Raw genomic sequence first — 16,012 nt, 5'->3', positions numbered from 1 at the left:
TTTTATTGTTCTAAGAGGTGTGTATCCAGGTTCAGGCATTGCAACACTTCAGCGAATAGTCCCAGATTCCTCTGAGAGACTGTACATCCTTATTCTAAATGGGTAGGGGCCAAAGGTCTCTTCTGAAACTTCTTCCTGCTTAGATTCAGAGTCTCGTTAACAAAATATATTTATGACATGTGTAGGGTTTCGTTTTGTGTGTAAATATACGTGTATAATGGAATTTGTAAGTTTAAGAGGTGAGAGGGAGTTGGTTTTTCTCTAACAGTGGGTTCATAACAAGGTAGGACCTTGAAATCCTTACTCTTAAAAAAAATAAAATGAAACACAGAGGCACCTCTAGTGCATTAGAAGTATGTGGAAGAATTATAAGAAAATATTACCTATTTAATACATGATTTTATTATTTTGCATAGAAAAAGCATGAATGCCACTATTTTTAAAATTATAATGATTAGAGCAAAAAATATTTATGAGAGAAAAAATTAATCTATGACTATAATATTCCAGACAGAAGATTCACTAAACTTGTGGAGGTAGTGGAAGTAGAGATGAATATTCAGTTTTATACTCAGGAGATTTTACAGATGTAGAAGTAAAAGAGTGACATGAAACTCATTTGTAAGATTAAAGAAACAAAAGAGCTTAAAATACTGATTTTTTTGTTTGTTTGCCAACTTGTGAAAAAATCAGCTATTAATGACATTTTGGCGGAAAAATCAGGGCTCAGTTGGGACTTTATAAGGTTAAAGTTTCTCCAGGAATTTTAAATACATGAGGGACTATAATTTTCTAGAAATGTATATCATACAGTTAAATTATTATGAATGGGCCATATTTCTAGGATAGCATGTGAATGGGAAAGTAAGAAATGAATAGGTGGAGGCTTAGCAACTGTATGCATATTTGCACCAGTTGAAGAATAGTTCAACTAAAAAGAAACTGTCAAAAAAGAAAGAGCTAGGAAAGAGTTATATACTAAAAAACAAGAGTAGGGAGTTTTAAAATATAAGGATCTAGTTGGAAATGATGAATCTTTTATATATAACAAGTAGGAAAATACTTAACATAAGCCATTTGATTTGACAGATAAAAGATGTTGCTGACATTTATAAGAGGAGTTTCTTCTTGGGTAGAGGGATTGGTGCTTACTGAAGTGGGCTGAAGCATTGGAAGTTCCCGATCTTCTCTATATAAGAAGTTTTACATAGAGTTGTAACCCATTTGGAACAGTTGGCAGGCCTGGGGCTACATCATACTGCACTTTGCATAAGACTGGAAAATCATCAATGTTCTTATTAAGTAATCGTGTTGGAGGTGTGTACTGCAAGATAATGATTAAAAAAGGTGGGAAAGAAATGCTTCTCAGTTGTAAGTTGTGGGAAGAGAGGTATTACATACGATTAAGAAGTTATGATCAAGGTAAAAGGGAAGGTTAATGAGGACATACATTACTGAGTAACAAAGTAAAGCTATCAATATTTTCAGGCTACAAGGAATATCAAGTCATAAGAGTCTAAGATCCACAATTAACAAACTTATATTAACTCCACAAAATGTGCAAATGAACTACAGGGAGCCATTTTAGAGAATTATTCGGCATAATAAAAGATTAGAGATAAGACAAAATCACAATACAATCTAAAACAAATTCTCCCCTTAATTCACACTATACACATGTGCAAAAACACACACAGCTTTGGGGTAGAGGTAAAAGGCGATTGTACTGAAACTTCCAACCAAATATCAGCAATGGTCCATTGATCATCTTAATAGCCACCACAATCTCTTTGGAACCTGACTCAGCTGTCATTGTATATTGCATCTGAATTAAGGTCTTTTCAAAGTGAGATGCAGATCCTCTGGACAGAGACCCAAACTTGCATTGTTTAGAGAGTGAAGACAAAGTGTGCACTTCATAGTAACAACTGTTACATTTATCTGTAAAAACTCCAGGATTTTTATAGTTAATGAACACTAATGTTTTGGTGCTTATGTGATTAATGTACATGCTGCCTATTTGGTTTTACTAGGTTTTACATATATGTAAATTAGGTCAAGAAGCAACAGTTAGAACTGGACATGGAGCAACAGACTGATTCCAAATAGGAAAAGGAGTACGGCAAGGCTGTATATTGTACCCTGCATATTTAACTTACATGAAGAGTACATCATGCGAAATGCCAGGCTGGATGAAGCACAAGCTGAAATCAAGATTGCTGGGAGAAATATCAATAACCTCAGATATGCAGATGACACCACCCTTATGGCAGAAAGTGAAGAAGAACTAAAGAGTTTCTTGATGAAAGTAAAGAGGAGAGTGAAAAGTTGACTTGAAACTCAACATTCAGAAAACTAAGATCATGGCATCTAGTCCCATCACTTCATGGCAAATAGATGGAAAACAATGGAAACAGTGACAGACTTTATTTTGTGGGCTCCAAAATCACTGCAGATGGTAACTGTAGCCATGAAATTAAAAGATTCTTGCTTCTTGGAAGAAAAGCTATGACCAAACTAGACAGTATATTAAAAAGCAGAGACATTACTTAGCCAAAAGCCCATCTAGGCAAAGCTATGGTTTTTCCAGTAGTCATGTATAGATGTGAGAGTTCAACTATAAAGAAAACTGAGCACCAAAGAATGGATGCCTTTGAACTGTGGTGTTGGAGAAGACTCTTGAGAGTCCCTTGGACTGCAAGGAGATCCAACCAGTCCATCCTAAAGGAAAATACATTGCACTATTCCAAAGAGGCAGATGTATTTTCATCAAACTAAGAGGGAGGTGTAAGGTGGGTGGAGAAAAGTGGACAGTGAGAGGAGTTGAAAAGATTGGGTGGCACAAAGAATGCCAAAAGAATCTGAAAATCAGCAAGTAAAATGATGTTCTTAGAAACCAAGAGAGTATTACTTTGTTCTAGTGCCAATAGACATGGTAATGAGATTTTCTCTAATAAAAATTAATGCTATAAGGTTAATAATTAAGCAAGTGATCACAAAAGGCTAAAGTTCAAGATCTTTATGTGCAGGCAGAATTATTTTAAGTGAATCAAACACCAAGTTCACCTGATAAACTGTTCCCAAGGTTAATGCAGTTTTCAGCTGTTGCGTGAAACATCGACTATTCTTTTAAAGTGCAATAATGTTTTTGTGGAGAGCTCAAATGTTTTTGTGTTACCTTCTGAATACATAGCAGAAAGAATAGCCAGAAATTTGCTTTATGTCTAATTATATTAATTCTGAAAAGTTTAAACATATCAGTTCATATAGATGATAAATATTTTTTTCCTAAAAGATTCATTTAGTTCTACATCTGCATCACATAATTTGTACTAGTCAAAGACATGGTTTTTCCAGTAGTCATGTATGGATGTGAGAGTTGGACTATAAAGAAAGCTGAGCACAGAAGAATTGATGCTTTTGAGGTGTGTTGCTGGAGAAGATTCCTGAGAGTCACTTGGACTGCAAGGAGATCAAACCACTCACTACCAAAGAGAAATCAATCCTGAATATTCATTGGAAGGACTGATGCTGAAGTTGAAGCTCCAATACTTTGGCCACTTGATGAGAAGAGCCAGCTCATTAGAAAAGACCCTGATGCTGGGAGAGAGGTGATGGGGACATCAGAGGGCAAGATAGTTGGATAGCATCACTGATTCACTGGACATGAGCAAGCTCCTGGAGATGGTGAAGGACAGGGAAGCCTAGAATGCTACAGTCCATGGGGTTGCAAAGAATTGGACACAATTGAGTGATTGAAGAACAACAAATGAGTGAGAGAATTATTCCAGTTATTCTTGGGGAAGGGGCAGGAGTTCCCAGGAATTGGACCACCACTCAAGTTTTGACATTTTATGATTAGCCTCAGAATTGTCATGGCACTGGTGAGTGTGTCCATTTGTGTGTGCTTATTTGCTCAGTCATGTCCAACTCTTTGTTACCCCAGGTATTATAACCTACCAGGCTCCTCTGTCCATTGGATTCTTCAGGCAAGAATACTGGAGTGGGTAGCCATTGCCTTCTCCAAGGGATCTTCCCAACACAGGGATCAAACCTGGGTCTCCTGCATTTCAGGCAGATTCTTTGCCATTTGAGCCACCAGGGAAACCCATGCTAATGCATTGCAATGAGTGTATACTGAGGCTCAAAGTCTACTGGCTGTCAAATCTTCTGCCATCTTGGACCTATTTGGTTCCAATCATTTATGTCATGTCCTCAGCCTATGTCATTCTTTTAAAGTTTATGCCAGCCTCCTTCCCTCCTGTCTTAGTTTCACAAATCCATGCCCCATATGAAAAATAGAGTTCCTTGAGTATGGCAACTGAGTCATTTTCTGTCTAGATTCCCATGATTTAGCATATGAAATGTCACATTTTAAATGATCAATAAATAATTTATTACTTGAACAATGTATAAACGGACTTCATTAAATTTTGGAGAAGATATTCAGCATATCTCCCAGAGATATTTCTAGGGATAAATATTTAAATACATAGATTATCTTATGTCTTTACCTCTAGGTGCATTGACATCTTTGCTTTCTGTGAACACACAAGGATATGCCACCAATTAAGATTTCTGTCTGGACTGTATTCTTTAGTAGCCTCTTAGCTGCTTCCTCCACTCCCCTCAAGTGTTGCTTAAATTTACCTTTTCAATGAGGCCTGCTCTGACTCCTGTATTCAAAGTTTCAGCCACTACCTTCCTCCATTCCAACATCACTGTTCTCCCTAAGTTTACTCACCATTTTTGTTTCTGTTTTTCTTTTCCCACAACATGTGTCACCATCTAATACACTATAATTTATTTTTGTAATATTTTGCCTTTGAATTCTGCTTCCTCACTAGAAAGTAAGCTCCACAAGGGCTGGTAATTTTTTCACTTAACATATTGATCCTGTGCACAAAGAATAGAAGAGCATTGCTCACCACCCAGTTTTACAAGGGCTAAGTTATAATCCATTGCAGTGTTCACCTACAGTGCACTCTGAGAGGAATTCAGGATGGAAAATAGGGAGGCACTGTGTGATTTCAAAAACCAAACCTTAGATCCTCAGATGCATATCTCAGGGAAAGATTTCAATGATGCCAAATTTTTCATCTTCGTGTACATAGAAAAACCTTAAATCATTACCTTGAGATAGCTGTTCTTTGTGATTAGCAGTGATATTTTACCAAACTGTATCCTTGACTTTGGGGTTCCCTGGTGGTTCAGTGGTAAATAACCCATCTGCCAATGCAGGAGACCCAGTTTTGATCCCAGAGGCCAGGAGGATCCCCTGGAGGAGGAGAATATCAACTTATACTTTCCTGGGAAATCCCATGTACAGAGGAGACTGGTGAACTACAATCCATGGGATAACAAAAAACCAGACACAACTTAGTGACTAAACAATAGCAACGACATCCTTGACTGCATGTATTTCCAGGTCAAAAAATAACATTTATTAACTGGCCTCTTCCCTAAACTATCTCTTTGGAGCAGCTCCTCAGACCTTAGTGGCTATGTCCCAAGTTATAGTCTATAGTAAAACCTTGAATAAAACTTAACTCACAAGTCTTACATTGTGCATTTTTCTTTTTGTCAACAATCTAAATTCTTATAGTAGTGTTTGATATAAAATACACACTCATTAAATATTTATAATTGAATAATAGAAGAATCGCCACCACTTTAACCTCATTAGATTTTATTTTGCTTAAATAATACTCCATTTTATGCTTTAACCTTTATATAGTCTACACAGAGGGATAGGGAAGCTGACACTGAAGATAGAACCTCACTGACACAAAGAGACCAACTTTGATCTAGGAGTTTCTTTAAGCTCTTAATTTATGTTTTTTTCAGACACAGCTATACAGAAAATGTTTGCTTGAACATATTCAATTATTTCCCTTCTACACTGTATTCTACTTAAGGATCTGCAAACACAATTTTGAAAGTAAAGATAGAATAAGTAAGGTAGAAGATAGAATGGTAAAAATAAATGAAGCAGAGAGGAAAAAAGAAAAAAGAATTAAAAGAAATGAGGACAACCTCAGGGACCTCTGGGACAATGTCAAATGCCCCAACATTCAAATCATAGAAGTCCCAGAAGAAGAAGACAAAAAGAAAGGCTATGGGAAAATACTCGAGGAGATAATGGTTGAAAACTTCCTTAAAATGGGGAAGGAAATAGTCATACAAGTAAAAGAAACCCAGAGAGTCCCAAACAGGATGAACCCAAGGTGAAACACCCCAAGACACATATTAATCAAATTAACAAAGATCAAACACAAAGAACAAATATTAAAAGCAGCAAGGGAAAAACATCAAATAACACACAAGGAGATTCCCATAAGGATAACAGCTGATCTTTCAATAGAAACTCTTCAGGCCAGAAGGGAATGGCAGGACATACTTAAAGTGATGAAAGAGAAAAACCTACAACCCAGATTACTGTACCCAGCAAGGATCTCATTCAGATATGAAGGAGAATTCAAAAGCTCTGCTGCTGCTGCTGCTAAGTTGCTTCAGTCGTGTCCGACTCTGCATGACCCCATAGACAGCAGCCCACCAGGCTCCGCCGTCCCTGGGATTCTCCAGGCAAGAACACTGGAGTGGGTTGCCATTTCCTTCTCTCAAAAGCTCTACAGACAAGCAAAACCTGAGAGAATTCAGCACCACCAAACCAGCTCTTCAACAAATGCTAAAGGATCTTCTCTAGACAGGAAACACAGAAAAGGTATATAAATTCGAATCCAAAACAACAAAGTAAATGGCGATGGGACCATACTTATCAATAATTAGCCTAAATGTAAATGGGTTGAATGCTCCAACCAAAAGACAAAGACTGGTTCAATCGATACAAAAACAAGACCCCTATATATGCTGTCTACAAGAGACCCACCTCAAAACAAGGGACACATACAGACTGAAAGTGAAGGGCTGGAAAAAAAATATTTCATGCAAATGGAGACCAAAAACAAACAAACAAACAAACCAGGAATAGCAAGGCCCATATCAGATAAAATAGACTTTAAATGCTGTGAAAAGAGACAAAGAAGGACATTACATAATGATCAAAAGGATTAATCCCAGAAGAAGGTAAAATAATTATAAATATATATGCACCCAACATAGGAGCACTGCAATATGTAAGGCAAATGCTAACAAGTATGAAAGGGGAAATTAACAATAACACAATAATAGTGGGATACTTTAATACCCCACTCACACCTAAGGATAGATCAACTAAACAGAAAATTAACAAGGAAACAAAAACTTTAAATGACACAATGGACCAGCTAGACCTAATTGATATCTATAGGACACTTCACCCCAAAATAATGAATTTCACCTTTTTCACATCCTGGCCATAAATCTAGTCTTGTTAAATTCAAAAAAATTTGAAATCACTCCAATCATCTTTTCTGACCACAATGCAGTAAGATTAGATGTCAATTACAGGAAAAAAAAATATTAAAAATTCCAACATAAGGAGATTAAACAACACACTTCTGAATAACCAACAAATCATAGAAGAAATCAAAAGAGAAATCAAAATATGCATAGAAATGAATGAAAATGAAAACACAACAACCCAAAACATACGGGACACTGTAAAAGTAGTGCTAAGGGGAAGTTTCATAGCAATACAGGCTTACCTCAAGAAACAATAAAAAAGTCAAATAAATAACCTAACTGTACACCTAAAGCAACTAGAAAAGGAAGAAATGAAGAACCCCAGGGTTAGTAGAAGGAAAAAAATCTTAAAAATTAGGGCAGTAAAAATGCAAAAGAAATAAGAGACCATAGCAAAAATCAAAAAGTTAAAAGATGGTTCTTTGAGAAGATAAATAAAATTTACTATCAGCAATTATATGCCAATAAAATGGAAAACTTGGAAGAAATGGACAAATTTTTAGAAAAGTATAATTTTCAAAAACTGAACCAGGAAGAAATAAAAGATCTTAACAATTCCATCACAAGCATGGAAATTGAAACTATAATCAGAAATCTTCCAGCAAACAAAAACCCAGGACCAAATGGCTTTACAGCTGAATTCTACCAAAATTTTAGAGAAGAGCTAACACCTATCCTACTAAAACTCTTCCAGAAAATTGCAGAAGAAGGTAAACTTCCAAACTCATTCTATGAAGCCACCATCACCCTAATACCAAAACCAGACAAAGATGCCACAAAAAAAGAAAACTCCAAGGCAATATCACTGATGAACATAGATGCAAAAATCCTTAACAAAATTCTAGCAAACAGAATCCAACAACATATTAAAAAGATCATACATCATGACCAAGTGGGCTTTATCCCAGGAATGCAAGGATTCTTTAATATCTGCAAATCAATCAATGTAATACACCACATTAAATAATTGAAGGATAAAAACCATATGATTATCTCAATAGATGCAGAAAAACCCTTTGACAAAATTCAACATCCATTTATGAAAAACAAAACTCTCCAGAAAGCAGGAATAGAAGGAATATACCTCAACATAATAAGAGCTATATATGATAAACCCACAGCAAACATTATCCTCAATGGTGAAAAATTAAAAGCATTTTCCCTAAAGTCAGGAACAAGGCAAGGGTGCCCACTCTCACCACTACTATTCAACATAGTTTTGGAAGCTTTGGCCACAGCAATCAGAGCAGAAGAAGAAATAAAAGGAATCCAGATTGGAAAAGAAGTAAAACTCTCACTGTTTGCAGATGATATGATTCTCTACATAGAAAACCCTAAAGACTCTACCAGAAAATTACTAGAGCTAATCAATGAATATAGTAAAGTTGCAGGATACAGTACTAACATACAGAAATTCCTTGCATTCCTATATACTAACGATGAGAAAACAAAAAGAGAAATTAAGGAAACAATTCCATTCACCATTCCAACAAAAAAAATAAAATAGGAATATATCTACCTAAAGAAAGAAACAAAACACACACACACACACTCATATATATATATATATATATATATATATATATATATATAAACTATAAAACACTGATGAAAGAAATCAAAGAGGACACAAATAGATGGAGAAATATACCATGTTCATGGAATGGAAGAATCAATAAAGTGAAAATGAGTATACTACCTAAAGCAATCTATAGATTCAATGCAATCCCTATCAAGCTACCAACAGTATTTTTCACAGAACTAGAACAAATAATTTCACAATTTGTATGGAAATACAAAAGCCTCTAATAGCCAAAACAACCTTGAGAAAGAAGAATAGAACTGGAGGAATCAGCCTGCCTGACTTCAGGCTCTACTACAAAGCTACATTCATCAAGACAGTATGGTACTGGCACAAAAACAAAAATATAGATCAATGGAACAAAATAGAAAGCACAGAGATAAATACATGCACCCATGGACACCTTATCTTTGACAAAGGAGGCAAGAATACATAATGGAGAAAAGAAAATCTCTTTAACAAGTGGTTCTGGGAAAACTGGTCAACTGCTTGTAAAAGAATGAAACTAGAACACTTTCCAACACCATACACAAAAATAAACTCAAAATGGATTGAAGATCTAAATGTAAGACCAGAAACTATCAAACTCCTAGAGGAAAACATAGGCAAAATACTCTCCAACATAAATCACAGCAGGATCCTCTATGACCCACCTCCCAGAATATTGGACATAAAAGCAAAAATAAACAAATGGGACCTAATTAAACTTAAAAGCTTTTGCACAATGAAGGAAACTATAAGCAAGGTGAAAAGACAGCCTTCAGAATGGGAGAAAATAATAGCAAACAAAGCAACTGATAAAGAATTAATCTCAAAAATATACAACCAACTCCTGCAGCTCAATTCCAGAAAAATAAATGACCCAATTAAAAAATGGGCCAAAGAAATAAACTGACATTTCTCTAAAGAAGACATACAGATGGCTAACAAACACATGAAAAGATGCTCAACATCACTCATTATCAGAGAAATGCAAATCAAACCCACAAGGAGGTACCATCTCACACCAGTCAGAATGGCTGTGATCCAAAAGTCTACAAACAATAAATGTTGGAGAAGGTGTGGAGAAAAGGGAACCCTCTACTGTTCGTGGGAATGCAAATTAATACAGCCGCAAATGGCAACCCACTCCAGTGTTCTTGCCTGGAGAATCCCAGGGACGGGGGTGCCCGGTGGGCTGCCGTCTATGGGATCACACAAAGTCGGACACGACTGAAGTGACTTAGCAGCAGCAGCAGCATAGAGAACAGTGTGGAAATTCCTTAAAAAACTGGAAATAGAACTGCCATATGACCCAGAAATCCCATTGCTGGGCATACACACTGAGGAATCCAGAATTGAAAGAGACACATGTACCCCAATGTTCATCACAGCACTGTTTATAATAGCCAGGACATGGAAGCAACCTAGATGCCCATCTGCAGACAAATGGATAAGAAAGCTGTGGTACATATGCACAATGGAGTATTACTCAGCCATTAAAAAGAATACACTTGAATCAGTCTAATGAGGTGGATGAAACCGGAGCCTATTATACAGAGTGAAGTAAGCCAGAAAGAAAAATACCAATACAGTATACTAACACATATATATGGAATTTAGAAAGATGGAAATGATAACCCTATATGCAAGACAGAAAAAGAGACACAGATATATAGAACAGTCTTTTGGACTCTATGGGAGAAGGTGAGGGTAGGATGATCTGAGAGAATAGCATTAAAACATGTATATTTTCATATGTGAAACAGATCACCAGTCCAGGTTTGATTCATGAGACAGGGTGCTCAGGGCTGGTGCACTGGGATGACCCAGAGGGCAGGTTGGGGGGGGATGTGGGAGGGGTGTTCAGGATGTGGAACACATGTACACCCATGGCTGATTCATGTCAATGTATGGCAAAAACCACTACAATATTGTAAAGTAATTAGCCTCCAACTAAAATAAATAAATTAAAAAGAATAAAAAAGAAAATAAAAGTAAATGTTCATTAAACCATACTGCCAAAAGATTAGTTAAGTATGATTAAGAGAAGTTTTGATAGCCTAATTCAAAATATATATTTAATAATTTGGGCTTTATTATCATAAATATTAGGAATTTTGTGAAATACTAAGTAAATACTATGAACTGTGCTGAAAATAACTGTGTTAGATTTTGTAAGTGAAGCTGAAGTGTGTAAAAGACCATCGATATTTTAGGAAATGTTAACCACCTTGTTTACCACTCAAGTCTTTCAAATGAGCTAGTTTGAAGTCATTTCAAAGAAGGCTAGGCATTAACTCAAAGAAAATATTCCAATGATGGTTAGGATAAAAGTCATTTTTACTTCAAGCTTGTGGAACTTAACATTCTCATTTTGTGATGTGGAAATCACATGTAATGACTCCCATTCAAACTTAGCATGAAGCACTGGTTTTAAACTCTTACTTTCTATTCACCTCTGTCATTTTACTTTTCATTTTGAAAGCCAGGTAGAAATAAATTGAATTTGGCAGCCTATGAGGAAATGTTTGTAAATCATAAGAAGAAGCCAAATCTAAATTTAAATCAATATGCCTATATCTCAAGAGTAATAAACCTAGTACATGATATAAATTTTATATCACAAAGGAGCCAAATTAAAGCAACTGTAGTTAAAATGTCAGGCTTTTTTTTTATATTTCTAATTTTTCCAGTGATTGGAAAAGGAAATACTTCTTTCCTTTGAAAAATAAATTTTTTGAAATGTTTTTTAATTGTTTTGTGATATATTTCAGTTCAGTTCAGTCGCTCAGCCATGTCCATCTCTTTGTGGCCCCATGAACTGCAGCACGACAGGCCTCCCTGTCCATCACCAACTCCCAGAGTCTACCCAAACCCATGTCCATCGATTAGATGATGCCATCCAACAATCTCACCCTCTGTCATCCCCTTCTCCTTCTGCCTTCAATCTTTCCCAGCATCAGGGTCTTTTCCAATGAGTCAAGTCTTCACATCAGGTGGCCAAAGTATTGAAGTTTTAGCTTCAACATCAGTTCTTCCAATGAACACCCAAGACTGATCTCCTTTAGGATGGACTGGTTGGATTTTCTTGCAGCCCCAGGGACTCTCAAGAGTCTTCTCCAACACCACAGTTCAAAAGCATCAGTTCTTCGGTGCTCAGCTTTCTTTATAGTCCAACTGTCACATCTATACATGACCACTGGAAAAACCACAGCCTTGACTAGATGGACCTTTGTTGGCAAAGTAATGTCTCTACTTTTTAATATGCTGTCTAGGAGAAGGAAATGGCAACCCACTCCAGTGTTCTTGCCTGGAGAATCCCAGGGAAGGGGAAGCCTGGTGGGCTGCCATCTATGGGGTCGCAGAGTCAGACATGACTGAAGTGACTTAGCAGCAGCAGCAGCACGTTGGTCATAACTTTCCTTCCAAGGAGTAAGCGTCTTTTAATTTCATTGCTGCAATTGCCATCTGCAGTGATTTTGGAGCCCAGAAAAATAAAGTCAGCCACTGTTTCCACTGTTTCCCCATCTATCTGCCACGAAGTGATGGGATCAGATGCCATGATCTTAGTTTTCTGAATGTTGAGCTTTAAGCAAACTTTTTCACTCTCTTCTTTCACTTACATCAAGAGGCTCTTTAGTTCCTCTTCACTTTTTGCCATAAGGGTGGTGTCATCTGCATATCTGAGGTTATTGATATTTCTCCTGGAATCCTAATGTGCATTAAAGTTTTAACAGACTCTTTTTTTTTCAAACAAAGTAAAATCAGTGTTGAAAAAGTGATAGTTCTGTTCATTCATCTTTGAGAAAGAGTGCCATACAAAGGAAAAGTGCCATACAAAGGCCTTGATAGTGAGAGTTAGGATATAGGGGCATTACCTTGATGAAACAAATGTTCTATTTGTCCTAGATTATATATACAATGAACTGAACTAATAGTATTGCTTATTCTGACACAATGAAAACCAGAGTTTGATAAGGTAAATTTTACCACAGATTTGTAGCCTCAAAAACAGTTTACAAATATGAATGATCATGTGTAAGACCCTGGCCACTGAACCAATCTCTCAAAGATGTGGTTTGAATCATACTCCAGGAAACACAATGAAGCCATTCATGAAAAAAAAAGTCAACTGTTTTTAATTCTCTTCTCCCTCAATTTGTCTACCAGTTGGGATTTCTTTGGAAGGACTGATGCTGAAGCTGAAACTCTAGTACTTTGGCCACCTCATGCGAAGAGTTGACTCATTGCAAAAGACTCTGATGCTGGGAGGGATTGGGGGCAGGAGGAGAAGGGATGACAGAGGATGAGATGGCTGGATGGCATCACTGACTGGATGGATGTGAGTCTGAGTGAACTCCGGGAGTTGGTGATGGACAGGGAGGCCTGGCGTGCTGTGATTCATGGGGTTGCAAAGAGTCGGACACAACTGAGCGACTGATCTGATCTGACCTGATCTGGACACCAAAAGTGATGTTTCTGAAAATGGTTATTTCTTGAAGTCAGACTATTATGGATTCATATTCCTGTTCTTGCAAATTATTAATTCTTTATTCCTGAACAACTTACTTTGGTTTTGTTTATACATATGGGATATGGGAAATGCAATGATACCTTGCTTTCAAGAGTTCTCTGAGTATTAACGAGATAATGTTTACAAAGCACTTGATACAATCCATTTTCAGTAAGTAAATTATTATATGTTGGCCATTACTTTGATTATGATGATGACTGCAACAGAGCTTGCCTGCTCCTCCCTCACCCACTATTAAAAAGAGAGCTCCAGGACACAGAATGTCATTTTTTTTAAAGGACTATGCCAAACTCAAAACTTCAAAAGGTTTGTTAAAGATAAAATTAGCCAGTGTGAGGTTGCTCAACTTACACTCTAGGGAAAGTCACTAGAATAGCCTGCTTAAACTCCCTTGGTTTTGTTCCTCATGATATTTTGCCAAACTACTGTCAGGGTCCCTTTATAGTAATATCTTGATTTAATTACATGTTACTGTTTTGAGGATGGTTCTGTCACACCAGGTGTCCCTGAGGAGTTTCTCTTAATACATATTGTTTAGAATTCACATGACTGTTGAGATTTTTTTTTTCCACTTCAAATACCTATTATAGACCTTGTGTTTTTTTGGGGGGAAATTATCTACTGGGCAGAGCATGATTTAATTTTCTTTCAAGTACCATATACTTTACTAACACTGTACCATATTTCATCTTTTTGACACCCTAAAATAACACATAAACATCTATCTTTGAGACCCCCTTTCCTTCCAAAACCTAGTTCTTTCTCTGTCATCTGTAATGGGTATAAGTGATTCTCCCTCAACATTTTCAAGTCCTATGTCCAGGGGCCGAATTCATCACCTTTGGTTCCCTTGCAAACAACTGGAAGTTGTCCAGTAAGTATTGAAATCTGGGCAAAATTATATTTGCATACTCACAGAAGAACTGTACAAAAAAGATCTTCATGATTCAGATAATCATGAGGGTGTGATCACTGACCTAGAGCCAGACATCCTGGAATGTGAAGTCAAGTGGGCCTTAGAAAGCATCACTACGAACAAAGCTAGAGGAGGTGATGGAATTTCAGTTGAGCTCTTTCAAATCCTGAAAGATGATGCTGTGAAAGTGCTGCACTCAATATGCCAGCAAATTTGGAAAACTCAGCAGTGGCCACAGGACTGGAAAAGTTCCGTTTTCATTCCAATGCCAAAGAAAGGCAATGCCAAAGAATGCTCAAACTAACACACAATTGCACTCATCGCACACACTAGTAAAGTAATGCTCAAAATTCCCCAAGCCAGACTTCAGTAATATGTGAACTGTGAACTTCCTGATGTTCAAGCTGGTTTTAGAAAAGGCAGAGGAACCAGAGATCAAATTGCCAACATCCGCTGGATACTGGAAAAAGCAAGAGAGTTCCAGAAAAGCATCTATTTCTGCTTTCTTGACTATGCCAAAGCCTTTGACTGTGTGGATCACAATAAACTGTGGAAAATTCTGAAAGAGATGGGAATACCAGACCACCTGATCTGCCTTTTGAGAAATTTGTATGCAGGTCAGGAAGCAGCAGCTAGAACTGGACATGGAACAACAGACTAGTTCCAAATAGAAAAAGGAGTACGTCAAGGCTGTATATTGTCACCCTGCTTATTTAACTTATATGCAGAGTACATCATGAGAAGCACTGGGCTGGAAGAAGCACAAGCTGGAATCAAGATTGCCAGGAGAAATATCAATAACCTCAGATATGCAGATGACACCACCCTTATGGCAGAAACTGAAGAGGAACTAAAAAGTCTCTTGATGAAAGTGAAAGTGGAGAGTGAAAAAGTTTGCTTAAAGCTCAACATTCAGAAAACAAAGATCATGGCATCCAGTCCCATCACTTCATGGGAAATAGATGGGGAAACAGTGGAAACAGTGTCAGACTTTATTTTTTGGGCTCCAAGATCACTGCAGATGGTGACTGCAGCCATGAAATTAAAAGACGATTACTCCTTGGAAGGAAAGTTATGACCAACCTAGATAGCATATTCAAAAGCAGAGACATTACTTTGCCAATAAAGGTTCGTCTAGTCAAGGCTATGTTTTTTCCTGTGGTCATGTATGGATGTGAGAGTTGGACTGTGAAGAAGGCTGAGCACCAAAGAATTGATGGTTTTGAACTGTGGTGTTGGAGAAGACTCTTGAGAGTCCCTTGGACTGCATGGAGATCCAACACGTCCATTCTGAAGGAGATCAGCCCTGGGATTTCTTTGGAAGGAATGATGCTAAAGCTGAAACTCCAGTACTTTGGCCACAGCATGCAAAGAGTTGATTCATTGGAAAAGACTTTGATGCTGAGAGGGATTGGGGGCAGGAGGAGAAGGGGACGGCAGAGGATGAGATGGCTGGATGGCATCACTGACTCGATGGACGTGGGTCTAGTGGGCTCTGGGAGTTGGTGATGGACAAGGAGGCCTGGCGTGCTGCGATTCATGGGGTTGCAAAGAGTGGGACATAACTGAGCAACTGAACTGAACGGAATGATAG

Source organism: Bubalus bubalis, chromosome 4 (genome assembly GCF_019923935.1).
Source record: "Bubalus bubalis isolate 160015118507 breed Murrah chromosome 4, NDDB_SH_1, whole genome shotgun sequence".
In the NCBI taxonomy this organism is placed as follows: domain Eukaryota; kingdom Metazoa; phylum Chordata; class Mammalia; order Artiodactyla; family Bovidae; genus Bubalus; species Bubalus bubalis.
The sequence above is the reverse complement of the archived record's forward strand: the minus strand, read 5'-3'. Positions refer to the sequence as shown.